We start from the raw sequence: 27,122 nt of genomic DNA on the forward strand, positions 1-27,122 counted from the left end.
ATCGATTCGAACAAAAGGTAGCGATGATTGTGCTCGGAAGTAGGTTGTAAAAGTGCCTTTGCAAGTGCTTCCTTTTATCGCATTTGTGTTGCTTTGTCTGGTTCTTTTCGATTGTTTTCACCACTCAGAACTACCGTGGGAATCACCTTTTGAGTTAGTACAATATGGGTGTAACTGCAATGATCTATTTACATATCTTCAACGATTTAAGTGAAGGAATTTCTTCGCTCCAGGAACGGATCCCTGCACGGATTTATAACGGATAATTCGATATGTATCGATGCTCAAAAGTGTAACAGACAGCGTAAATCTTTGCGATCCGACAAACTCCCTTCGTAAACCACACTCGGAGTTTCTACAGGGATTTCTCTTGAAGTTCAACTAAGAGTTAGAATTCTTTAAGGTATTTATGCTGGGTTTTACCTAAGTATTTGTAGTTTTTTTCCTCCAGGAGTTACTTCAACTGAGATTGACTCAGACGTTTCTTCTGAAAATCTTCCAGAAGGTCCTTCTGGTTTTCTTAAGAAGTTCCTATGGGAATTCTTCCAATATTGTTTTCTGAAGTTCCTCCAGATTTATTTCTATTTATTTTTGAAATATTTCTATCAAGAGATATTCCTAGATTTCTTTGAAGAGTTCATTCTGACATTCTATCAAAAAATCCTTCTAAAATTCATTCAGGATTTTTTCTGAAAGTGTTTCCTCAGCTTCCTCCAACAGTTCCTTCTGGAATTCCAGAATTGTTTTTAGACATTCTCCAGGAGTTTTTCCTGGACATTCTCTGGGAGTTCCTTTTGGGAATCCTTCAAGAATTCCTCCAGGGGTTCCTTCTGGAAATCATTCTATAATTTATTCTGAAAATTCTTGAATGAAGTACATTCTGGGAGTACTTCTGAAAATCCTCCTGGAGTTCCTTGTGTGAAATCTTCAGTTCCTTTTGGGAATCTTCTTTTTCGGGAAAGTATTTTCTAGGAATCATCTCAGAAGATTCTTGTGGGAATCTTCCAGGAGCTGTTTTTAAGATTTCTTCAGGATTTCCTTGAGTTCCTGGGAACCTTCTAGGCATTTTTTTTATACTTCAGGAGCTCCTTTTGAGTATCTTTCAGGAGTATTTTTTGGGATCTAGAGATTTCTTTTGGGAATCCTGCAAAAGTTCCTAAATTAATTCTCAGACGACAATTCCGAAGTACTCGAAGGATGGAGGTCCTAACGGAATCCCCAGATGTATTATTGATGGGAATCTTCTACATAAATCCCAAGATAGATTTTCTGGAAAGGTTTTCTTTGTCTGCCATTGCATGAATTTGTATATTGTGTGGCAAGCACTATGATATGCCTATGAATCTCTGAATTGTGCGAATATGCTTTTCTCAATAAAATTGTATGTTAACATAAATTTTTACTCATAAGCTAAGTCCAATAAGCCTAACATTAATGTATGAAACAGTTTTCTGAATCATCTGGTATACAGGGCGGTGCTGAGAGGCGGTGTTTTGAAAGACAGTCTTTCTCGAGTTTTATTACAGATCCACAAACTAGTCAAATTGATTTCAAACATAACTTGTTTGAAATGAATAAAGTACCGTCGTTGGGGGTGACAATGGGTCAGAGGGGCGAGATTGGGTCAAAACAATATCTGAAATATTTAGCTCATCAAATATTGCGAATATCGAATCAAAAAAAATATGGTGTCGTCCTCGTAGTTTCCATCAGTTCCTGTCAAAAAAAAGGTTTCTAGAGCAGTTGGTTAATTTTTGATAAACCATCGAAAAAAGCTTGAAAATAAGGCGTTTTTAAAATACCACTTTTAAGGCTCGATGAAATATCACACTTTTAGGTGAATTGATACTTTTTAAAATCTCAAACTCACTTGCTTTGTTGTCAATGCGGAACAAATTCGGTTCCCTTGACCCATTCTCATCCCCTCGAAGGGTCAGCATGGGTCAATTTTCATACACTTGCAGTTTTAACGAAAATTGACGAACACCAATTATGTTTTCATCATTTTCACATGTATTACCAAAGATCACATTCCAGTGATCAAAGGACTTTTCCATGCAAAGAAGCAAAAGTTATTGTACAATGAATGTGACAGTATGCATTTTTGACCCATTCTCACCCCCAACGACGGTACGCATATTTATTTTGAACAAAGATTCCGTTTATTTTAGAATTAGATGCTACAAATTATTTCATACAATGTTTAACATGAAACCATTAACAATATCCAAAAGTATTTATCGTTTCAGAATATTTTTTATATGTGAATAACACATATTTATCTAGCTTATGGTTGAAATTTTGTTGGACTGTACTCTATAACATTGTCATGTTAAATTTCTTCATGATCTTTTCAAAATGAGTAATCGGCTTCCTAATCGTATGATAGGAGATCAGCCTTTCGAAGTACATTGATCCCAAAACAGTCTACAGTCTGCTAACGTGTTCATCCGTAACGGCCGTTTCCCTCTTTAAGCAAATCTTCAACCCCAATCCTTGTCAGTCGTTTCAGCATCCTCCTTTATCCTCTTTACATACTTTATTGGACTTATAGAATTAAGCATTCTCTTACACAGCTTTGTCACTATTTCAGTGTAATCGTCTTTGTTCGAATTCGGGAAACTGATAGTGTGGCATGCAAATATTTGCTGGACCTGGACAAAGGTGCAACTAATTCGAAACCGTTACAAATCAACAAAGAAAGAGAACAACCACTTTATTACGGATTCTACATAAGTCTACCTGCCACTGTGGATTTATTTCAGCTGCTTGTCGAATAGCTCAGAAGCAAAAGGAATACAGTGAGGGGAACTGCTACCTGTTTTGATAATTGATGATCCACGATTAGCACTCGGCCGGGTTCGATTTCGGGATCTTTTTTTGTTTATTGAAGGTCCCGTCGTCGTCGTCGCGTGCAAAGGAACGTGTTCAACCTGCTTCTGCTGACGATTGATGGTTTAAGTCTCCGCGTCACTAAACGATGACTGCCGTTGATGGCCCTTTTTTATGAACCATTTAGTTTACACATATAAATTTGTTAAGAATCAGCCTGGTGTAACTTACGATACCTTCGTACCCAATGTCCAGGAATTTCCGCATTCCCAGTCTGCCTGCTCAAATTCATCAGAATTTAAGCAATGATTCATGCTCTCGGTTATGCACTCCAGGAATTCAGAGGAATGCACATGATGAGTTTCAGAGTATTATCTTGTTTCATTTTGTGATCCGATTTTCATCATGTTTTCGTCCGAACCCATCTTCAGCAATGACTCACATGACTGGAGCGCACTTTTGTTACTTTCGTACTATGCCCGGTACAAAAACATTCAGCTGTGCCCAGCCCATAGAAGTTGGTCGAAACATGATCGAACAAAGTAAGAGCAAACGTGCCCGTGCCCAATCCAATCACCGCCAGGGGCAACGGATGAGGTCAAGCGCGTGTACGGTACTTTCCTCTCACCTGGACCGGGTGTGGACAACCACCGCCCCAGAACCCACTACCTGTGCATTCATGTTTGGACCTGGCAGAGACTCTCGACTCTCTTTCACTGATGACCGCATCGTCGTCGTGTCCAATAATAGTGATGGGATCAGCAGCCGTGAAGATTTGCCGGTCTTGGGTTTGCTGTATTTACTTCCAGAAAACGTGAGCTATAAAATGCTAATGTACTCGTTGGACACTGATGTCAGCCAGGCGATGATGGAAGCATCAAGTGCCCCCGAACTAACCGAGTGTTGCAGGTAATCCTGTCCAATCGTGATTTGTCGAGTTTGGAGACCCCGTGGATTTGAAGAGCGGCCGATGAGATGAGATTGATTGCTTTAACTTGCCGTGTCGCGACAGTAATGCGTTTTTGAGAGATTCTGGCTTATAGGATTAGAGCATTAGAGGTAGGCACTTATTGATTATATTAAGGACTGATGGATCGTTGACTTCTCGCTTTTCAATGATTGTATGCCTCGCGGATGCATGCATTTTCTGGTGATTATTTGTATTGGAACTGAATTTAATCACCCTGGTTTCCCTCTATGCCCAAGATGAATGCGAAATAATCATTGGCACAAAAAGCTTTTTCTTGATAACTGTGGAAGTGCCCATAAAACACTAAGCTGAGAATTTAATAAAAAAAAATAGTGTTTCGTGACAAGCACTTGATAGAGCAAGGTTACTGGATTTGCTGTATTTTCCGATAGATCTGTACGAGTAGTGTAGGTTTGTACCGCTATCTGCTCAGTCGCCTTTTGTTGCAATTCTGCTGTTGTAAATAAAAGTACGTAAACCCAGAATTTTTAACATTATTGCGATGGTCTCCGAAAAAAAATTTCCAAATCTAATCATCATATTACAGATTATTTCAAAAAATCTTCCATGTGTTCCTTCAGAAGTGTCACAAAGAATTCTTTTAAGAAATCTGGCATGATTTTTCACAAATCATTCCAGAGATTGTTTGACAAATTCTCCCAGGCATTACTTCAGAAATTCCTCTAGGCATTCGTTTGGAGAATATACTAGAGATTCCCTTAGAATTTCTTTTCAGAAATTCTTCTAAAAAATCTTTCTAAAATTAAAACTTTTGGAAATTTATCCGAGTATTCTACCAAAACTTCCCTCACGGATTGTTTCGGAAAATCTACCACGGATTCATTCAAAAAAATCCTTCAAAGATTTGTTTACAAATTCCTAGAATTCTACAAATTCCGCAATGAATTCTTACAAAGCATCTTATATGATTTACTTCTAAAATTTGTCCATATTTTCCACAAAAACATCCAATTTAAGCAGAAATTTCTTTAGACATTTATTCAGAAATTTCTATAAAGATTCCTTTAATAAAACTTTAAACGATGCCTTCCAGAGTTTGTCAGAAAATGATTCAAAAGTTCCTTCAATTTTTTTTACTAGAGTTACTTTAGGATTCTTTAAAGTATATCACCAGAATGCCCCACTGCAATTTCCAATTTCTCCAGAATAACACTAGGGAGTCCTCCATAAGTTTCACTAATTCTGTCAGAAAATCCTCCAGGAATTTCATTAGGGTAGAGGGACTCTTTTTATAAAAATTTGTGATTTTATAGAAATTTGCTGCAGGGATTCCTATAGACACTGCCCTAAGCAGGCATGAGAATGAGACTTTTTTCTGTTTACCGTTCATCGATACTAGCAGTAAAATAAAAACAAAACAACGGCAGCACCAATACCATCAGACGCCGCGCCGACGGCAGTCACGCAGACGCTTGATGGTTTTCGCTTCCCCACGAAAATATTTATGAGCAGTCAAGCTGAGGCGGGTGATTGCGAAAAATGTCAAATATTTTTAACTGCTAATAACTCACTTGTTTTGATAGATAATTTAAATCGATTTGCACAAATAGCTAGAGCACACTCCTAGCTTTGTGATGCACGTAAAGAAGTTTGTCTAGAAGCGGTTTGAAACGCAGAAAAATGCGAAAATGGGAGAGACAGAAATTTTTGTCGTCGTTGTGCTCGAGTACTGGCGCTCTCGCGCTTGGAAACCGTTTCGAGGGGGAAGGCTGCAGGAAAAAAAAATGTTATGACATTTATTTTTCGAACAGTTTGAGTTTGGCTGGGCTTGTGATGTTCGTGTGGAAAAATGTCAAATGTACAGCCGGTTACCGTTTTTTCCAGTACATTTCTCATCCCTGGCCCTAAGGATTCCTTCACATTTTTTTCGATGGATTCCTTCAGAAATTCTCCCATGGCTTTTATGTTAAATTCGACTAATACTTTCTTCAAAAATATCTCCGCATTTTCCTCAAGAGATTATGTTTCAAATTCCTCCGAGGACTACTTTGAAAAAACTTTCATAGGTTTTTCGATAATCCTTTCATTAACTCTTGCTGAAACCCATTTTAACATTCATTTAAAATATCTTTCACGAGTTTCTGAACAAATCTCCCAGGGATTCTTCCGGGAACTCCTTTGGAAACTCCTCGTAGATTTACATTAAAAAATCATCTAGGATATCTCGAAGAAATTCAGTCAAATTCTTTCACCAAAGACTTTAGAATGTATTTCAAAAATTTCCCAACAACTCCTTAAGAAATTCTTGCGTTGATAGCTTCCAAAAATGTTGCATGGATTCCATTAGAAAATACTTCAAGTATTCCTTTCAAAAAATCTTGCACAGATTGTTCCAAAAATTCTTCTACGAATTTATTCAGATTTTGTTTTTCATGGAGAAATCAGGATTTTTTCAAAGCATGCATCTACAAAACCTTGGATTTTTTTTAGAAAATGATTCACAGTTACAATAAAAATCAGAAATTCAGAACCCCTTCAAAATTTTCTCAGAAGCTTTCTAAAAAAGCTTCTCCAAGGATTGCTTTAGAAATTCTACAAGAGATTATTAGGAAAATTCCCAAGATTTCTTCACATTCCTTTAGATTTTTCTTCAAGATATTTCTCTTCTAGAAATTGCTCCAAGGATTCTTTCAGAAATTTTTTTACAGATTCTTTCAGAGATTTTAATAAGAATTTTTACGGAAGGGCTGCAAGACATTCCGTCAGACAATCCTGCAGAATTTCAAAGAGATTTCATTACAAATTCCGACGGGTATTCCTCTATGTTTTTTCTCAGAAATTCCTCCAGGATTTCCTCGAAGCGTACCTCTATGAATTCCTCCAGGAACTCATTAAAAAAGGTTTGGGATTTTTATTAAGGGATTTCTTCAGGACTTTTTTTCCAAAAAAAATCTCAAGAGGTTTTGTTTGGTATTCTACCAGGGGCTTCCAGGTGTTTCTTCAGGTATTCCTCCTGGATTTTTCTCATTGAATCCATATATGGATTCATAAAATATTCCTGTTTTTTAGAATTCATTTTGGATTTTCTTTTTTTTATTCCTTCTGTTTTTTTTCTGTGATACTTTCGGAAATATCTTTAGAGACTTCTTCAATATTCCTAGAATTACTTCAGTAAATTTCAGCAGAGATTTCTTCAAAATTTGTTGCATGGATTTTTTTCAGAAGTTGTTCCAGCAGATCCTTTAGGAATTGTTCAAGCGATTCCTTCAGAGATGCCTCCAGAATTTCATTCATGGGAATGTGCCAGTGAAGGCTCGCAGAAATCGTGGAACCCTGATCAACTAGCTCTGATTTTACCATGACAGCAGTGGACATAATTTATCACACATCTTGTCAGTGATCTGCTGAAGCATTACAATGACCGTTTTATGCAATTTGCCAACATTTTTGGAATTCAAACAAGCGGATTTCACTAAATCGAGATATCTTGTACTTCCAAAACGACCATGAGGAATTCTTCCCAGAATTCGAGAATACCGTCTAAAACAATCAGAAATATTTTCAGAATTCTTTTGAATTCTCACAGAAACCGCCAAAAATATTAAAGAGTTTGTAAACCTTGTGGTGCTCTAACCGTGCGCTTAAAATAACTGTTCAGCAAGTGGGTAATTAATATCGCACTTTTATCCTGTTTGTGGTACGGTGCTGTCCATAAACTACGAAAACTAATTTTTAGTCACCTCACGCTGGAGAAATTTCTTGTAGAAATTCCGGGAGAAATCTCTGGTAGTCAGAATAGAAATCCCGTTCAGAATCCCTCATAGGATGCTCAAAGAAATCACGGAATAAATTGCAGCTGGAAACTCAGCAGGACTCCCTGGCAGAATAATTGAAAAAATCCCGAGTGGAATCATAGGAGAAATGCCTTGAGGAATGTAAAAAAAACGAAAAGAATCTTTGAAGGGATCACAGCAAGAATCCTGACATGAATACCTGAAAGACTCCTGCAAGATTCCCTGAAGGATGAAGCCGATCGAAAAACATCTTCGTTTATGGCTACGATTCCCACCAAAAACACTACGACAATCGAATGGGACAAGCTCTATGTAAAGCACCATCAAATGTAATAGAAACGTTAATATTTCATCGGTAATCGGTAACACCTCGTAAGTTTTATATCCTTCAAAAAAAAAATATTAAAGATGTTAACAAGTCCAAGGCTTGTGCAGTATCTGCTGTGTGGTCCAATGACCACCCGTATTTATAAAACCTTAGGTAGACATAATGAATCATACCTCGATATTTAGGTACTGTAATGAATAGTATTTCATGTAGGTAGATATCCTATGCGCACAACTATTAGGTAGGCACTACAGTAAGATGTTTACAAATATTCGTTGATTTTCATTCAGTTGACAAACGAGTATCGAGCAGCTGATTATGAATATGCAGGCAATAATGAATGACGATTGCCGCCCGGTTACCTTCAACGCGTCTGCTCGAAAATTTTAAGCAGAAACCCCTAAATGAATCCTTTACAAAATCCCGGAAGGGATCCTTGAAGGATTTTCGGCAGTAATCCCGGAAGGAATGTCGACTAGATCATTTGTCAGTTCAAGATTTTCTAAGGCAATCTAAAGCATATCTGGTAGAATCCTGAGAGGAATCTCAGCTGAAAGCTCTACTAAAAGAATCACAGAGAAAATCCCGGGTGGAATTACTGGAGAAATCCTTGATAAATAAATCGAGAAGATTCTTTCAAAGAAAGCCTGCAGGAATCTCGGAATGTATACATGGCAGAATTACCCCAAAAGAATTTTGGCTAGAATTTCTCTGCCCATATTCGCATAGGTGACGTAAACGCCACATAGGTCAAAATCCACTTTTTTAGCTTAACATATCCTACTCCATGTATAGCATATGCTCCAATTATTAAAAAAAATTGTTTGTTCTAAAACATGTGAGTAAATTGAAAAGAACGTTTTGACGTAACCACCATGTGGTCGCAATACTGACGTCCGTGTACAAGAAAACTAAAATCTCCCCATAAAACGTGATTGAACATAATTTATTGAGATAATTTATTAAGATAATTTATTGACATAAACATAATTTATGTTTGAGATATCTAAATATTTGATTTCAGATGCCTGGAAATCATTTTCAATATCAACAACTTTCATAGTGAATATTTCAATTATGTTTAATACTTATTATGGATGCAATGTAGATTCTGAAACATTTATGATGCTTTGACAACAACATGCGAATAATTTAACAAATTGATACTTGATAGCCTACAACTCGTAATGGTGAGTCTATGCCGATTAAAGTAATCGTTTCCACTGGTCTTAGTCCTGGATCAATCGCTTCCAGTCGCCCTGAGATTTTGGAGCCCCTTAGGGCCACAAAATGCAGTTGAGGAAGACCTAAAAGACCCACGTGCGCGCCATACCAGGAAGCCAACGGATCCTTTCTGGTTCTCTGCTAATATGGTATAAGTTTGTCATTTCTCTGGCATACGAGCTACGTACCCAGCCCACCGCAGCCTGCCGTGTTTTATCCGCTTCATTATACATCAGTTAACCGATTTTGTCAGCCTGTTTCGGGGACACATTTTTTGTTCTCCTTAAATATCTAAATAGATTTTCAAGCAGTAGTTTAGTGATGAACATGATTGAATTAGTTAAAGTTTGACCGTAAGTTAATAAGAGCAAAAAGTTTGTGGGGCTGACAAAATTGGGTTCATACTGTATCGATTTATTTACATACTTGGTACAATTCGTAGTTCATGCAACGCCGCCATATGCCGTGATCCTGGCTAGCGGCGAGTATTGTTCGCAGTTAACGTGCTTACTTTAAATTACTCTAAAATGGGTGTTTGTCAAATCTCCTAAGTATAGAATCCAAACATCTCATGTATGAACAGTAATATTTTTTGTATGGATGGTTGTGGTAGATCTCTATCGCTTCCTCTGAATTACGACGTAAACTCATCAAACTCCCATTCAGCTACTTACTAAGTGCTTGAAGCAAACTCATTGAAACCCAAAACGTGAGTTTTGTGGCACCTGATTGATTAATGAAATTGTAAACTCATGGTTAGCCACGAGTAAAATCATTCCACAGCAAAACTATTATAAGTTTTACGTTTTGTTTCAAAACCATCATTGAAACAATACTACTGAACTGTTGTGGCTATTCAGTCTAACAAAAGTGAAACGGTCAGGAGTTTGGCATAGCCGTTTTAATCCTGCTAGACTGAGAAAGCCACAACAGTTCAACATTTCTTCCCAGTCGTAAACATCCACCAAAACTTAGAAAAATAAATCCATATCGCTCTGATTATAGGCGTTGGGTGTATGAGCTTTTGATGTTTACTAATTTAATTGTAAAAACTTAGTGTAGAGGAATAGTACAAGGTTAGGTATTAAAATGAAATTAGTTTCGTATCATTTCATAATTTGTCGAATATGAGAAAAAATAAATAAGGCCCGCGGGTGACACTTAATGTTTCAGTTTATCAAGTAAATCTCAAAAAATTGTAAATTTTACTAAGGTATTTCCTAATAAATACGTACAACACCATATTTTGGATAAGGCATAAAATAACCTTTTCAACATAGACTGCCTTAATTGCATGGTGCATTGGAAGAAGCCGTTAGGATCCATCGCAGAGTCTGGGGATTAATGTTAATACCGGTATTCGGCGTAAAGTCAAATTGGACTAGGCAATTTGTTGGACGGGTAAAGATAAGCCAAGGAATCATAGTATTTCAAGAAATAATGCACATGCTTTGATATCCCAATTTGTTGCAGGACATTTTCCCATAATCATTGAAAAACAGTTGGTCCGGTATGATTTAAAGCCGACCAACTGTGAATCTTACTACGATGCCCACGCTTTATGGTACGCTTGACCGCACTATCAGATAGTTCACATTTTCAGAATGTGACGTGTTAGCTTTTTTTTTTCTGAAATCACGATTAGTACATCTTCTTTTGAGTCGGGACTGCTGCTTATCAACAAAGAATGTATTTAACGCAAGAATACGGATATTCAGCCGGAAACCCGGCTTCGATTCCCGTTCCGGTCGGGAAATTTTTTTCGACTCCCTGGGCATGGTGTATCATTGCACTTGCTTCACAACATACAAATGCATGCAATGGCAGGCAAAGGAAGCCCTTCAATTAATAGCTGTGGAAGTGCTCAAAGAACACTAAGTTGAAGCGAGGCAGGTCAAGTCTCAGTGAGGACGTAGAGCCATATAGAAGAAGAAGAAAACGGACATTCCGAAAAAAAAACTAACACGTGTTCAGAAAACGGGTACCGTAATAGCTAACATAACGGTCATAGCAATCTGGTTGTTACGTCAACTTATCCATGTAATCATTCATCAAAACGACTGAATGGTTGCATAAACTGACGTACACGTTTAAAATATGGAAAAATTACATAAAACATCTTAAAATCATTGCGGCTCATCTTTTGTAGCTGTAATCCACGAAACTGACAGATTATTTCATTCAAATAGTCGGTGCATATGTAAATCCGGAAAAAAATCTAGAAAATCGTGTTTTCCCATCAGAGCAGACGTTGGTGGTTACATCGACTATGCGAATATGGGCAGATTCTGAACAAAATTTTTCAAGATTTCCTAATTCAGGGATTACTTTATTCCTGAAGGTAACCCGTCGATAATCCTTAGAGGAATCATGCCAGGAATCTCTGAAATAGCTATAGATGAAATTCCGGAAGGAATTATTGAGGAAATTCCTTGAAAAAACTCTGGAAGAATTTTTCAAGGAATATTATCAGAACTTCCGACACAAATAACTAAAAAATATGAAGTTGCCTGAAGAAATCTCGGCAGAAATGTATATTCTTTCATATTCCTTTTCGGGAAGAATCCCCAATGGAATAACTGTAGGAATTCTGGAAGTATTTTTTGGAGGAATTCAATGAAGGAATGCCGAATAGAATAACTATATACATACATAACATACATGCATGCATATAAACATACGAATAGACAAACATACACAATCATAACATATATACATTAACTTTTATATCAATGCTTGACTTTACCCATCAAACCCGATAGATATATACCCATATTGCATAGTGCCTTAGCTCAAACCACCATTCCGTGGCCGCCATCTTGGATTATGGTCTGCCATCTTGGATTCGAATCAATTTTTGACTTCTACTCATCAATCGCGATCTATAGATACGCATGGTATCATGGCTCAAACTAGTGTATTGATTAACATCTCTGCCGAAGACTTGAACTAGAAATTATTGGCCATTAGGCCGGTCCTTATTTTGCAAAAATTATAAATATTATAAGTTCGTTAGTGGCAAATGATCATTTCAGCTAAGAAATGATCGTGTCAAAATTTGAAGTCCGTATCTTAAGGCGGCTAAGTGGTCCCTCAAGGGGCCTAAAGTTGTCAAAAATGGTTTGGGACCAAAAAACTTAAAAATTTTTTCAACAAAAATAATACGCTATTCTACTAAAACCGGTGATTTTAGGACTCTAAAGGGCCAAAAATGTGCTTAGATTTGCGATATCTCTACTTGTTTCTGAGTTATTGACAAAAAACAACCGAAAAATTAGCATTTTTGATCATTTATTTTAGATCCCGAAGCAACCTACCCTATTTTGTTCAATAACTCAAAAATGAGTAGAGATATCGCAATTCTAAGCACATTTTCGACCCTTCAGATTTCTAAAATCACCGGTTTCAATAAACGTATTTTTTTTCGTCGAAAAAATTTTCATGTTTTTTGCTCCTAACATTTTTTTACAACTTTGGGCCCCTTGAGGGACCACTTAGCCTTGAGATACGGACTTCAAATTTTGACACGATCATTTCTTAGCTGAAACGATCATTTTCCACTAACGAACTAGGGTGACAAAGGATATTATCGGCAGGTTTGTTCTCTTCGTCATGGGGGGTTTTTGTGGGCCAAATTGCCTGAAATTTGGGCATATAACTCAGCTTTGCTAGGAAGGATTTGAGGCCAACTTTGAGATCAACTGGCTTCAAAAAACCCTCCATAACGAAGAGAACAAAACTGCCGAAAATACGTAAGTTCATCTATAACATTTCCAATTTTTGCAAAATAAGCGACGGCCTATTGGCCATTGTCAAGATTCCAGGGAAATAAATTTCTTTCGCCTTTGAAAAGAAGCTTATAGATCGTGATAATATGTAATCTTTGCATCGTCGTTTACGCAACCTAGTGAATTAGCCACAAACTATATTGTGTTTACTATGAACAAGGTAGGGTGGGGCGGGGCAAGATGGGTCGCGGGGCAAGATGGGTCAGTGCCATTTTTGAGCGCATTACTCATGTTTTCTTTATGTTAATAATTTTGTTAGATGACCAGCATGAATATACAAAAGTTTGGGGCATTGATTGAAAAATTATTCACTCTCATTGGAAATAAAAAATAAAAGGGTTTTTAGCCATTTTTCTTATGCGATACATTTCATATAATATCCATATAAACGACCGCGGGGCAAGATGGGTCACCTTGAATTTTGAACGTATTTTTGGAGCATTCAAATTTTTTTTATTTTTTATTACAAGACTATCTCATAAATGACTTTAATCAAGCGGAATGAACGCTCAAAATTATAACATAAAATTATGATAATTTTTTAGTGAAAACATCGATTTTCAAGTCGCCTTAGGACCACTCAAATCGTAAAGTTTTTTATATTCCAAATAAACTTATAAAATGTTTACTAGTAGCTCTTGTTTACTCAGTATGGTTAAGGAGCAAATATGAATGCGCAACAAATCTTATATTTTGACGTTTTTCGTTGAGAAAATGTGAATTACTTAAAAGGTGACCCATCTTGCCCCGCACTTTTTTCACGGCGCAAAATCGATCACTTTTTGAAACTGCTTGTTTAACATCATATTTTGTATTTAATGAACTTTTTATCGACTTTTAGCATAGCTAACTAGTGTATTAAAGAGTAGCAGACGAATATAAACCAATACGATTTGTATTTACAAAGTTATGATGATCCATCCTTAGGCGACCCATCTTGCCCCGCCCCACCCTATGTATGTGAAGGACTGTCCTATTTATAGGACGCTGGGTGTTTGGGGCATCTGTCCTATAAATAGGACGCTGGGCGGATATGGGTTAATGTTATCCATTCTGCAAGATTCATGATATTGCCAAACTAAAGTTTATGTCTCGTACATAACTCCCTTAAACTATGATTTCGAACTTCTACTTCCAAAAAAATTGCAAATCCTAAAATCATTTTTTTACGTTGCACCCTAAATCTCTCCGTCCGAACCCAGATTGGACCTTCAAGTTTTAAAAATTCAAAATTGGAATCACAAAATGCAGCTCAAATTAGAACAGCTGCCGTTTTCAGTACCCTTTCTTTAGAAAAAGTTGCGTGCGTCTGCAAACCACGACTTTTTTTTATTACGATCAGAGCGCAGAACTGGTTTCCAGAGTTGCAGCAATGGGTAACGATGCAACCTGCCAGAAAGCATCATCCTCGCTCGCATAACCCTTTTCTTCCCCGGGGTGATAGTGAAGTCTCATTTCCCTACACACACTAGGTATACGGGGATACGCGCATAAAAGCATCGGTGGTGCAATAATTTGGCCTCTCGTCAGAGGCCCTAAAGCCGTATAATTATGAGCGCGCGTGCACCTGCTGCCAAAAACGTTTCCCATTTCAGTCTGTTGCTGGGTAGTGAATTTGGTGTGTCTTTTCGAGTTCCTAAACTCGTTCCACAGCGTTGCGTGGCGTGGCGTCCAATCTTCTTTTCGCAGTTTTGAATCCTGATGCCGTAAGAAGAATGATAGCAAGATAGTGTTACCCAGTGATGAGGACCGACGCATCTTCAGTGTTCTTCCAGGATCGTCTTTTTTTTCGGAGGCAGCACCCAATAAGCGTGGCAAGCTGCCACCACTGCTATATCGGGATGGTCAGCTTTCGAACCCTTTAAGGAAAACAGCTCGAGGGTCCTTTCATCTTTTGCCATTTGAGAAGAGCTCAGAGAAGAGGGAAAAATCGGTAGGGATAATTAATATCGATGATAATTTTTTTTTCTCGTGGGGTTCTAAATTTTCTACTTGAGTTTGGTTGTTTTCTTTCTTAAGAAGTTTTTGGAATAGTGAGAGACAGAATTGAAAAGTGATACAAAACATAGCTTGGTGCAAGCTGCTTGTCTTGACCACCACCGATTTTTCATAGCCCAAAATTTGATTCAACAAAAAAAGGATGAAAATTAGATGGGTAGCTGCTGGCAATGTCCGAAAATTGGTTTATAACGATTCTTTGATGTATGAAAACGTCCATTTTCAATAGAAGGGTGTGCTTGCCTGGCAGAAGGGACCGTCCATCAGGGATGGGTTAATTTATTCATAAGCGTGCCCCTGCATGGGTTCGGAGAATTTTTCAAGTTACGCTTCGGAATGTGATAAAAATCTATACGAATTTGATATCATGTTAAATAGGATAATAGTTTTTTGTTCCATGTTTTGTTACCATATTCGTTCTATAGGAATATGTAAAATTCAAACTGTTCAAAAGGAAAAATAAAAGCAGGACTATGCCAAATATACGGAGATGAATGTTTAGAGCTTTCGCCCTAATATGTAGCTCCAGGCTTAACCAAGACGATCACGAGCATCATTCAGAGTATTCTTATATTTACGAAAATGGTTATTGGACAAATATGGTTCGGTATCCGAATATCATATTATTTTAATTGAAAAAGGAAAAAATAGATTATGCCGTTGATATAAGCATCGATAACAGTTGTACCTTGCAGTGTGGCGAAGTTTCAAAATTTTGATTTTCAATCGAATTCAGGTATAACTGATAAACATGAACTGTGGCGAAACTTGTGAACATAGGCGACATTTGCCCCAACATTAAACCGACAATAATCCATTTATATTTTACCACCAACTAGACTGGACACATTTTTTTCCGAACTTGGTTCAACACTGAACCAGCTCGAATGTTGTTATGAAGCACGTTCGGCGAAGTACTAGATTTGTATTAATGAGCTGAATTTTAGTATGAAGGCAAATTCTCCGTTTCTGTAATGAAATGGCGCAAAAAGCGTAGGTATTATGATTTCTTGTCTAATCTGATGCTTTTTGAACAAAACTTTGATTAAGTTGCAAGAAATGGAGAAAACAACAACATGGATACCCACAGTTTTGCTCAACAGCATCACATTAGGAAAGGAATAACGCACGCTTTTTGCGCCATTTGATTGCAAAAATGGAGAATTTATCTTCTCACCATACAAAAATTCAGCTCATTATTACATATCAAGTACTTCACAACAAATAAACAAATGTGATGAAAGTGTACTAGCTGAAAAAAATCACGTAATTCTGGTGGGATTTAAACACACGTCTCCCCAATTCGCTAGACAGGGCGCGTTATCCAACTTCGCCACAGAATAAGCAACGATTTTGAGGGGTAGAAGGCCAGTATTAATTCAATATACATCTTATATTACGTTGTTTTTTTAACCTTTGTATGGGATTATAGGGAGAAAAATTAAAAATATTAAAAATCCCAAAGTGAAACATTTTAAACCCCACAGATTCTGGAACAAGCGGTCTAAACCCATGATAAAAACAATATTTTTGATTCAAATCATAATCGCGGAATCATGTTCCAAGACTGAGTTTAGCCAACCGTCAACTAGGTGGAGGCAGAGGGCAAATTTCAAACTCGTATAAAAACGTCGTGAGCGCCACGGATGGCCAGTTGGCTAACTATCAAATTTTGAAATAGATCGTCAAATCGGTGTACCATGGGAATTATTAGAGTGTTACGTCTGTTTGTCTGTGATAAAACACTAACGTGACCTTTCCGACGGCAATCTTTCACGGAGCACCGCATTGCAACCCACGTCCATAAGTTCTAGCAAAACAAGTCGGTACTGAAGTGGTATAAATCGTAAATAAGCGATAAAAAACTGCATGAAATATCTCTTTATTATCCTTGAAAGTAAACAAACTTTGTTAAAGTCATGTGTACAGATCCAAGCTTGAACATGGTTTATCTGTTTTGAGAGATCGCAGAGTGTAAAATTCGTAAAAAAGAGAAACCCGAATGACAGATGTGATCAAAGTAATTTTACACATGAAACGTGTTTCAAGATTTGCTTGAAAACAAAAAGGGGTTGAGTCCGCGTTACTCAGATACTTGATTAATCTGACATATTTAGTCCGATGCAAATATTATTTTTCTTTTATGGCCGAATCCAGTTCGAGGGGGGACAAAAATAAAAAAGGAACAACACATATAAAAGAAAAAAAAAATTGAAAAATTTAAAATTATAACCACTATTGAAAAAATATATTTTTTAACTATTGAAAAATTGTTGCTTGAAAACCTTTTTGTATTGAAACTGGAATCATGGTCCACCATTTTTTTTTCGCCCCTTTAATATTATGAGATTTTTGAAGCTCCCCTGACATAAAACAAATTAAATATTTGCATCGGCTTTACATGTTAAGATCAAAATGGTCGGGACAGGCAGAATTTTCACTTCTCAAAAAATCTTCAATTAGCTGTAGCTTTTCGTAAACTGCATAAAAAAATTCATATTTTCCACCGATAGCGAGTGATACACAAATTATGTCACGCGAAAATCGACCATTTTCAACCCCCCATCCCCCCTATGTCACATTTTTTTAATGGGACCTCAAAAATTTTTGTATGTATCGTAACGTTATGCAAACTCCCTCCCCTAAAAGCGTGACGTAATTTGTGCATGGCCCTTAGCTGAATAACTAGTTGTCAATTACTGATTTAAATTTGGGCAGAATTGGGCAATTCTACGATTACAGTCATTGCACAATTATGGGTCACTCTGTCACAATTATTAGTCAGTCAGTTCACCATGCTATTGAAATGGGATTGACCCGTAATTCTGCTATGACTGTACATTAGAAAAATAATCTAATCGCTATATATTTTTCCTCATACTCGTGATTTTCATGCGAAATCACGCTATCACGAGTCAAGCGCTGAAAACTCGCTCATTTGAAAAACGGAATCAAAACGGAATGTTGCTTAAGACATTCATTGTTATTGTGTGCAACATTTGGTCTTGTTCTACCATACAATCGTCAAAACTTCGCTACAATTAACACACCAAGAAACAAAGCAATGAGTAAAATCATGACTATGCCCAGGGAGACGAGAAAATATTCCCGACCGAAACGAGAATCGAACCCGCCGGATTGGCGATCCATAGCCTTAACTATTAGGCTAACTGGAGACCCAATGAATGAATTATATCAAATAATACATTGGAACCTTATAAATGCACATTTTATTTTCCGTATCGGGCCCACGTCTGGGAACTTTGATATGAAAAACAAAATGAAACACTACAAATTCACTTACCACAAACATGCAACACATAACATAAATTATGCCCAGTCATATATATGGATAACGAAGTTCGAACCCAGGATGACGAGGTTTCATAATTGTTCCTGGTCCATCAGTCATCCTAGAATTGTATTTTGTTTGGCAGTTCGCCTTTTAGTTTTCAGCATCTGTTGCTGCATTCATAGCTTGTTTTGGTGTAGGAATTTCTAATCCTAAGGGGCATCTAAATTCGGGCAATAACACAAGACCGTCTACAATTTGATGTCCGTGTTAGGGGACGTCTTGCGTGTTTTGTACTGGATCGCTCCTGAAATGTTTGGAGCGCTACAAATGCACATTAAAATTCAGGGTACATCTGTCCTTAGTATAACATACAAAATAAACTGACAAAATGTTCACAACAATTTACAAACGTAACACACTCCATGCAACAATCGAAGAATTTTCCATGAATTCCATTCTCCAATTCATGGAAAATTCTTAAAACTATTTTACATACGCCACAAATACATCACAAACGTAACATAACACCAGCAACAGCAGTAGAATTTTTCAAGAATCGAAATCGCGATTCTTGAAAAATTCTTAAACAGTCCTACCCGACTAGAAAAATCTATCAAGTTTATAACACATTGTGTTATGATGTTATAAAAAATTTCTTTAACTTATTATGTTATATACTAGGTGCAGAATGATGTTAAAATAACTAAAATTGTATCAAAAAGTACACTGGTCTAATCAAAATAATAACCTATTTTGTTATGATCTGATCAATATTATAACAAAATATGATATAAGTTTTAGCTTCCAGAAAACTCGTTCCTATCATATTTTGATACAATTGTACAAAATGGTTTTCTGAATGTCAAGTAATTAAAACTAAATAATTTCATAATGAGTTATCAAACAACATTTATAACATAATATGATATAATTTAGATATAATATTTTTAAACCCCAAAGATATTAAAACTTGATTATATCACAATGAGTTATAAATATCAGGGTTTGTTATAATAATGTTATATTTTTGTTACAATCCTCTAGTCGGGTATCCATTCTTTCAAGTGGTCGGTTGATGGCAGCGATGATCATTTTGTTTGATGCTGAGCAGAGCTCAAAGTGAAATTGTCACATACTTATTTACCATATTACCAACTATCTATGATATTACGTAAGCCAAACGCTTACCAGATAACTCCGCGAATAAAATTGCCACCAGGCTAACTTAAAACGTATAACGCCAGCGAATCCTGGCAGAGGGTATGATCTAACGCATTTAACCAACGGCCAAACTGCCATCAACCAAGCACTTACCCTCGCCTAAACCAGATAGATCCAAGGTAAGTTTAAGGAAGGTACAAGCATATAAGCAATCAGTGGATGAGGAGAGAGATGTGTAGCGGGGTAGCGAAAGTTGGCAGCTGGCGAGTTTGTGTACACTGCGCTCTATCGCTGTCGATGAGGTTGCTAGGGTTGCTAGGTATTGTTTATTTATCTCTGGTCAATTGAAAAAAAAAAAAAAATAATCAAGGACAAGCCAGCAGAGACTAGCAGCCGTTCCACTTTGTTTTACCTGGTACATATTGAGTTAATAATGTATGCAGAAAGCTAAAGTACCTATTGGAATTACAAACTTGTTGAGGATCAGAATAAATGTATATTACTCGAAATGCTAAAAAAAACAGCGCTTTTAGTAGTCACGGCTTGAGGTGTCCATCAATTTTTTGGCTTCAAAAATACACGTCTAGTTGAATTCACAGGACCCCCAGTAGGGTACACTGAACGACGGATTAGGCGCTCTTCATACTTCACCGGGCCGGGCCCGGGTCATTGATTTCTTTCTAACTATAACTATGGCGTGCTTCTCACTAGCCCGGCCGGGGCCCGACCGAGCCCCGGCACGGTGTGACGTGAAACACGCCATTGTAATCGCATGCTAGAAATCAATGCTGCGTAATGAGAATAAGAATCTGTTCTCGAATTGCTGCCAAGTGAGAGCATTTTTTTTTGTCCATCGTACCATCCTACAATCCCCGATGAGATACTGTCAGATTTCCAATCATGGCTTGCTACATTTCAAATAGCCCAAAACCAAAACAAACTTGCCAGCTGCCGTTCACTTTTCCAACATGGCGGATTGTGCAATTTGGCATATTGGATTACCTTCCTTATACTTACCTTGGATAGATCAAAAAAGGAACAATACACTATAACATAAATGTGGGTTTTTTAGTTGAGCGCCAATGTTCAGGTAGTAAATTGGAACCTTAATAATGCACAACGCCCCACGTTGGGCGCCAATGTTACGTATAATTGGAACCCTACAAATGCATATTTTATTTTCCATATCGGGTCCCACGTCGGGGAACTTAGATACGAAAAATGAAATGGAACATTACAAATGCACAAACACAAACATGCGACACATAACATTAATTGTGCCCAGTTATCTAAATAGATAACGTAGCCCAATCCCAGGATGACGAGGTTTCATTTTTATTCTTGGTCCATCAGTCAAACCTGTAATCGCATTTCTTCTGGCGGATTGCCTTCTTGTTCGCAGCGTTGGTTGATTACATAGCTTGTGTTTGGTCTAGGAATTTCTAATCCTAAGGGAGCATCTAGATTCTAGCAACAGCACAAGACCGTCTACAATTTGATGTCCGTGTTAGGGGGGACGTTTTGCGTATTTTGTACTGGATCGCTTCTGAAATGTTTGGAGTGCTACAAATGCACATTAAAACTCAGGGACAGAGGTACAAATATTAGTATAACATACAAAATAAACTGACAAAATGTTCACAACAATTTACAAACGTAACAAAATGTATGAAAGTATGAATGTTTATCTAGTCCAAATCTACAACATGTGAAATAAAAAAGACGTTCTAAAATTTGCAATTTTTAACGGTGGATTCAAATATTTGGTAGTTTGTCAATTGGCCACTCGCGCCGCTCAAATCGTTTTTGTTCCTGTTTGATGTTTGCTTACTACCGCCATCTAGTGCTTGACCAAGCACTGCTTGAATAGTATTGGGCGATTACGTTTCGTGACGATGTTTTTCTCTGAAATTTGTTCCAAGAGTTACGTCTGTTTCTTTGTGCAATTATCATACCTGCCATGAGATGTACGAATACAAAAAGTAGATTGACAAATAAAGTTCTCTGTGCTCATGGAACACAAAAGCAAAGAAATAGGCTCCGTCTCAAGTGGGACGGTACGTTAAAAAAGAAGAATCTGTTACTGTTTCAAAAAGGATGGATCTTTAAAAAGCATTTAAACTACCACCATAATGTATATTGATTTGTTTCCCCTTGAACACAAACTTCCGAACGCACTTTCCCACAGATCCAAGCCTTGATAAGCGACCCATTGACCATCATACTTTTTCCCATCTTCCAGCGCACCCTATATTGATTAGAATGAGTCAAATCGTTTTGCTATACATATTGTAGGTCAAGGAGTGCGTAGCGCTGCCGGAAAGGTGCATAATGCTGGTAGCTATCCTTAGCTGAAGATCAACGGGATCAAACGGGACGATGAGGGTGGTAAATTGGGTCAATGGCGCGTCAGTATACATGGGCACGTCTAAAGAGTGGATTTGGTTTCTTGAGTTCTTGTTTTTCACTCTTGAAGTAGGACTACGACTTGATTCAGATTTGGAACTACTTGAAGACAAGTTTATTCGTTTGGGTTTTGAAATTATACGTCCAAACAAGTTTTTCAAAATTAGATTAAGATCCTTACACTTACACAAAGAATATAGATATATGAGCACTAAATGGCACAAATGTCCCAAATGGAGGATAACGTGTCTCTGAAGCCGACCTTCTTATAGAGGTAAGCAAAGTTTGAAAAGAACGGATACATATTATTACGGATACGTATTCCGTCCATCACACAGCGTAACAATAATTAACTTTTGGTCTGTCTCAAGAGCAAACTTATGTGTCTGACAGATTTTGGGCCGCTGAATCCGAATCTGGGCTCAGATTTGTTCCAACACGTCTCAATTTCGAGCTATACCTCAATTTATAAGGCAAAATATGCGATTTTGGGCTTTTTTGACTGCAAGTTATTAAAAATGGAAATATTTTTTTGAGGCAATCAAAGGTTAATTGGTCAATTAACATCTAAATTAACGACTCATGCAAAACATTTCGTTTTACCAAATCGAATTTGATAGTTTTAAGCGATTTATGTTAGGTACGATATTTCCCATACAAGTCAAAAGTTGCATGCAAGTTTTCATACTAACATAAAATGCTTAAATCTATCAAATTTGATTTGGCAAAAATGAAATATTTTGCATGAGTCGTTAATTTAGATGTTAATTGACCAATTAAGCTTTTGATTGCTAAAAAAAATATTTCAATGCTTAATGGCTTGCAGTCAAAAAGCCCAAAATCACATATTTTGCCCTATAAATTGAGGTATAGCTCAAAATTGTGATGTGTTGGAGCAAATCTGAGCCCGGATTCGGATTCAGCGGCCCAAAATCCTTCGGAGACACATAAGTTTGCTCTTGAGACAAAAAAATGTTGCGCTGTGTCATCTGTGCAAATACTCCACATTTAGAGTCCAATTATGTTAGAATTGCTTGCTATGCTTCAGGAAGCTTTTTCCTAGTAATACTTGATTGAAACTCAATGCAGAAATGGTTAAAATTGAGGAGTGATGGTCATTGCAGCTAAGCACTCTGAGAAATCTATTCTGAGTTTGACTTCCAAAAATAGAAGATGGCAGTGAAAAAGTACTATCATTATCGTACGTTAAAGAGCATGTCTTCAACCGATCTTCACAAATTACGTTGCAAAATACATATGAAAAGCACAACTCAACACATCCTGCGCAACAGTTGGTCTAACCAACTGTCGCACCTCAAACCATCACGACAACGACGGACGTTGTGGTAGAATCAGACATTGGCCCGTCGTCGTCATCGTCGTTGTCGTGATAGGATCACGCGATGCATCGTAAAAAGGAAAGAAACTGATGTTCTTGTATATCCTGAACAGCAACCGAACAGGAAACCGACTACAGCAGATGATCGGTTTCCGTTCCGCACGGTACCAACTTCTTAACCGAGATGCAATCCCAGAAACAGATTAACACAATGTAGGTACGGGACGACTGTCGGACATAGTGGAAATTCTGTCCGGATATGATCAGAATGGGATCAATTTTCCTGCTCGAAGAAAGAAATGCTTGCTGCAGCAAGTTGGTTGGAACAGATGAAATTTATGCACATGGTGCTTGTTCTCTTGTTGGTGGATCCTCTTCTCCTCTGGGTTCCTTCCGAAGGATGGGATGGATCTGTAAGACGAACGAAAGGATAATGGGAGAGACCATATATGCTGCTGCTTCTTTTCGCGTGTTCTTTCAGAGTCTGCCTGCTTTCCTGGAGAAAGAGAAGCGAATCATTTATTTTGTTTTTTAAAGTTTCCACCTGCCGTCTGTCGTATTTTTGGGAGTTGTTTCTTTTGTCGTATGTTTCGCTTCGTTTTGCGTGTGCAGATGTCCTATGCGTCGTTTTTCGAGATGTTTTTGTTTTGTTCTGCGATTCACAAATGTAAGGTTGCTTGCACGTAGGGAAATAAGTATTTGTAGAATTATTTAAAATAATGCTTTCAAAATTTATCTACTTAGAAAAATTCCTGTGCTCCGGTTTTTAATCAATTATGTCATTTTAGTAGATGTACATTTACACATATAATTCGAAAGTGACATTAAGGAATCACATTGCTTCTCTGAAATGGTTTTAGATCTAATCGTTTCAATGTTTTGTCTACATCTTCCATTCCATTTTTAGCATATAGGGGAAATTACGTATTTTCTGCAGTTTTGTTCTCTTTGTCATTGGTTTTTTTTAAACCTGTTGAAGCCTGAGTTTGCCTCCAATCCTTCCCAATAAAGCTGAATTATACGACCAAGTTTCAGGCAATTTGATCGACAAAAAACTCTTCATGACGAAGAGAACAAACCTGCCAATAAGTCACCCCTAGTGGCTACCGCTGCTGATTCGTATTCAGAAGATTCTGGGTTCATTCCATGGCCCGTCCCTTTCATCCTACTTTGTTTCTTTTTGTGTACTTTCTCTCTCCTCATCCACATGTTCATAGCCATCACTAGAACAGAAACGGGTTGAGAAAACCGCTTCCCTTCCTACCAACTTTCACAGCACAATGTCATTGTATCATATAACGTCTACGAGTTATGCAATCAAACACATGGAGGGCCCATATAGCCGAGGCGGTAAACGCACGGGTATTCAGCATGACCATGCTGAGGGTGACGGGTTCGATTCCCGGTCGGTCCAGGATCTTTTCGTAAAGGAAATTTCCTTGACTTCCTTGGGCATAGAGTATCTTCGTGCCTGCCACACGATATACACATGCAAAATGGTCATTGGCAGAGGAAGCTCTCAGTTAAAAACTGTGGAAGTGCTCATAGAACACTAAGCTGAGAAGCAGGCTTTGTCCCAGTGAGGACGTTACGCCAAGAAGAAGAAGAAGAAGAGTTATGCAATCAAACGTGCCGCATTATCTTCAGATGTAATCTTTCACCTTACGCCTGGCATCCACGCACCAATGTGTGAACCCTTTGCCAACCATATCCCACCAACACTCCGACATCCGCATAAATTTGTGCAGACGCAGAGGTATATTCATCGGTCTGATGTGGATACATACGATTGCAATCATCACTTCCTTCCCCATACGTACCCTCGATATAGCGTACCCTCGATATAGCGAATTCGATATAACGTACATTTTGCTTCGATATAACGTACAACATTGAAACATTTTATTTTTCTCACGAAAAACCCTTACATAAACTACGAAATCACTCAAATCAATGTTTTTTTGCAGCATTAGCCTTGTTACCCACAATTAGCGCAATTTGGGGAAAAATTTAGTGTACGTTATATCGAAGCAAAATGTACGTTATATCGAAGCACAAAAAACGAAATGACTTTTTCGTCAAAACTCAAATATCTCATGATTGGTTTTGTGAATTTCACCGAAATCATTATTTGGGATTAATTTCACGTCGAATACATCAATACTAGCATAAAAATATTAAATTCTTTTTTGCTTCGATATAACGTACACTTCGATATAACGTACAAAGAGAAAACTTTTTTGTACGTTATATCGAAGAGTAGGGAATCGCGCTACTTGGGCGGTGGCTTCTATATTCGTCTGTTTTCCACTATAACTCAGTCAAATTTGAATCAATTGACACAACTTTTGGAATGTGGTGAGATTGGTATAGTATCTACCCGTGTACAACATTTCAAGTCAATTGGTTCAAAATTGACTGAGTTATAGTGGAAAATAGACGAATATAGAAGCCACCGCCCAAGTGGCGCGATACCCTACCTGTACTAGCATAAAAAATATAAAAATTTTGTCTGCTTCGATATAACGTACAAACAGTAAAGTTTTTTGTACGTTATATTGAAGAGTACCTGTATACCATTGCTTCCCAAATATTCAGAAGTTCCAGCGGAGTTCCTGAAGACTTCAGGTGTTTCCGGGGTCTCATGGCATTTGAGGGTTTTTTCAGAAGATTTCATGGAGCCTTGGGCGATTCAGGAGATTTCATGAAAGTTGAAGAGAGTTTCAGAAGCATACAGGGAACCTTCCAGGGATATTCATGGGCGTTTCAGCGGTGGTTTAAGGTTGCAGGAAGTTTCTTGTTCAAAATACAAATGTTTAGGGGAATTGTGGGTAAAATGAACAGGGGGGGCGGTTAAAATGAACAGGATGGTGTTTTACAGTATTTGGCGTGTTTCTGCGTGTTTTATCGATTGGGTTCTCTTTAACCCTTTCCTTCCCACGACTTTGAACGACTATATTTTATGCTAAAAAGCGTTTCCGAAAAAAGTGCTTGAACAAACGTTATTGTAAATCGGCTAAATTTTTCGAAATCAATGAAAAAAATTTGGATTGTAAATCAATAGGTTTTTGATTGTTTATCAATAGTTCCACTATTGAAACAAGTAGTTAGTAGTTGGATCAACCTTATGAGGTTACAACCATATTTTTAAAATTATTGTATCATATTCATCTAATTCCATTTGTCCCGAATTCGCCGAAAATCGATGGTGCTCTAGAGCAACCATGGGAAGTAGAGGGTTAATAACGTATGTCAATGTACAGGGGATGGCCAAAATGTTTGGGATATTTTTTGAACTGTCATATCTCGGAAACCAGTGAACCGAATTGAATGAATTTTTTAACGTTTATCAACAATATATTGATACTTAATACGACGTTATAAAATGTAATATTTTCTCACGGCATATTAAGTTATATCGGGTTGAAATTTTTACCCATATAAAGGAAAATAAGTAAAATTTACAATACCACACAAAAATTATTAAATGTATCCTTTCTTCAATCTAAATAGGCTCTAATATATCTGATTAGAGATAATTTGAGAACAGAAGTGGAAAATCTTTGGATATCAACACTAACATTTATTGACACTGATGTAAAAAAAATACATTTTTCCAAGAAAAGTCCAAAAAGTGTCAATCCATGATAACTTTTTTCAACGTTTAAAAAGTACCTATGTTTTGAAAGTTTGTGAAGCATTTACATATTGTTAGTGTACGTTCAAAATTTCATTCAATTCGGTTTACTGGTTTCCAAGATATGACAGGTCAAAAATGAGTTGTCTAAAAAAAGGTGTTTTACCAGAACGGTTCTAACTTTGCGAAATATTAATCAATCGAGCCCAAATTTGTACCAATGATGCACATATAATAGGTTGACAAACAGTCAAAATTTGAGATTTTTTGATTCGCTCTATGAAAAGTTATAACATGCTGAACTTTTTTGTGAGAGAAAAAAAAGTTGCCTATCCCAAACATTTTGGCCATCCCCTGTACTTCTACTGATCTTGAACCCAAAAATTAAC

At 37.3% G+C, this 27,122-nt stretch overlaps 1 protein-coding gene across 1 annotated transcript in view; it reads left to right on the plus strand.

Moving 5' to 3' along the window:
* Positions 1–27,122, plus strand: part of LOC115258013 (tribbles homolog 2) — a 229,298-nt gene that overhangs the window by 192,469 nt on the left and 9,707 nt on the right. The window lies entirely within an intron of this gene.

Source organism: Aedes albopictus, chromosome 2, assembly GCF_035046485.1.
Source record: "Aedes albopictus strain Foshan chromosome 2, AalbF5, whole genome shotgun sequence".
NCBI lineage: Eukaryota > Metazoa > Arthropoda > Insecta > Diptera > Culicidae > Aedes > Aedes albopictus.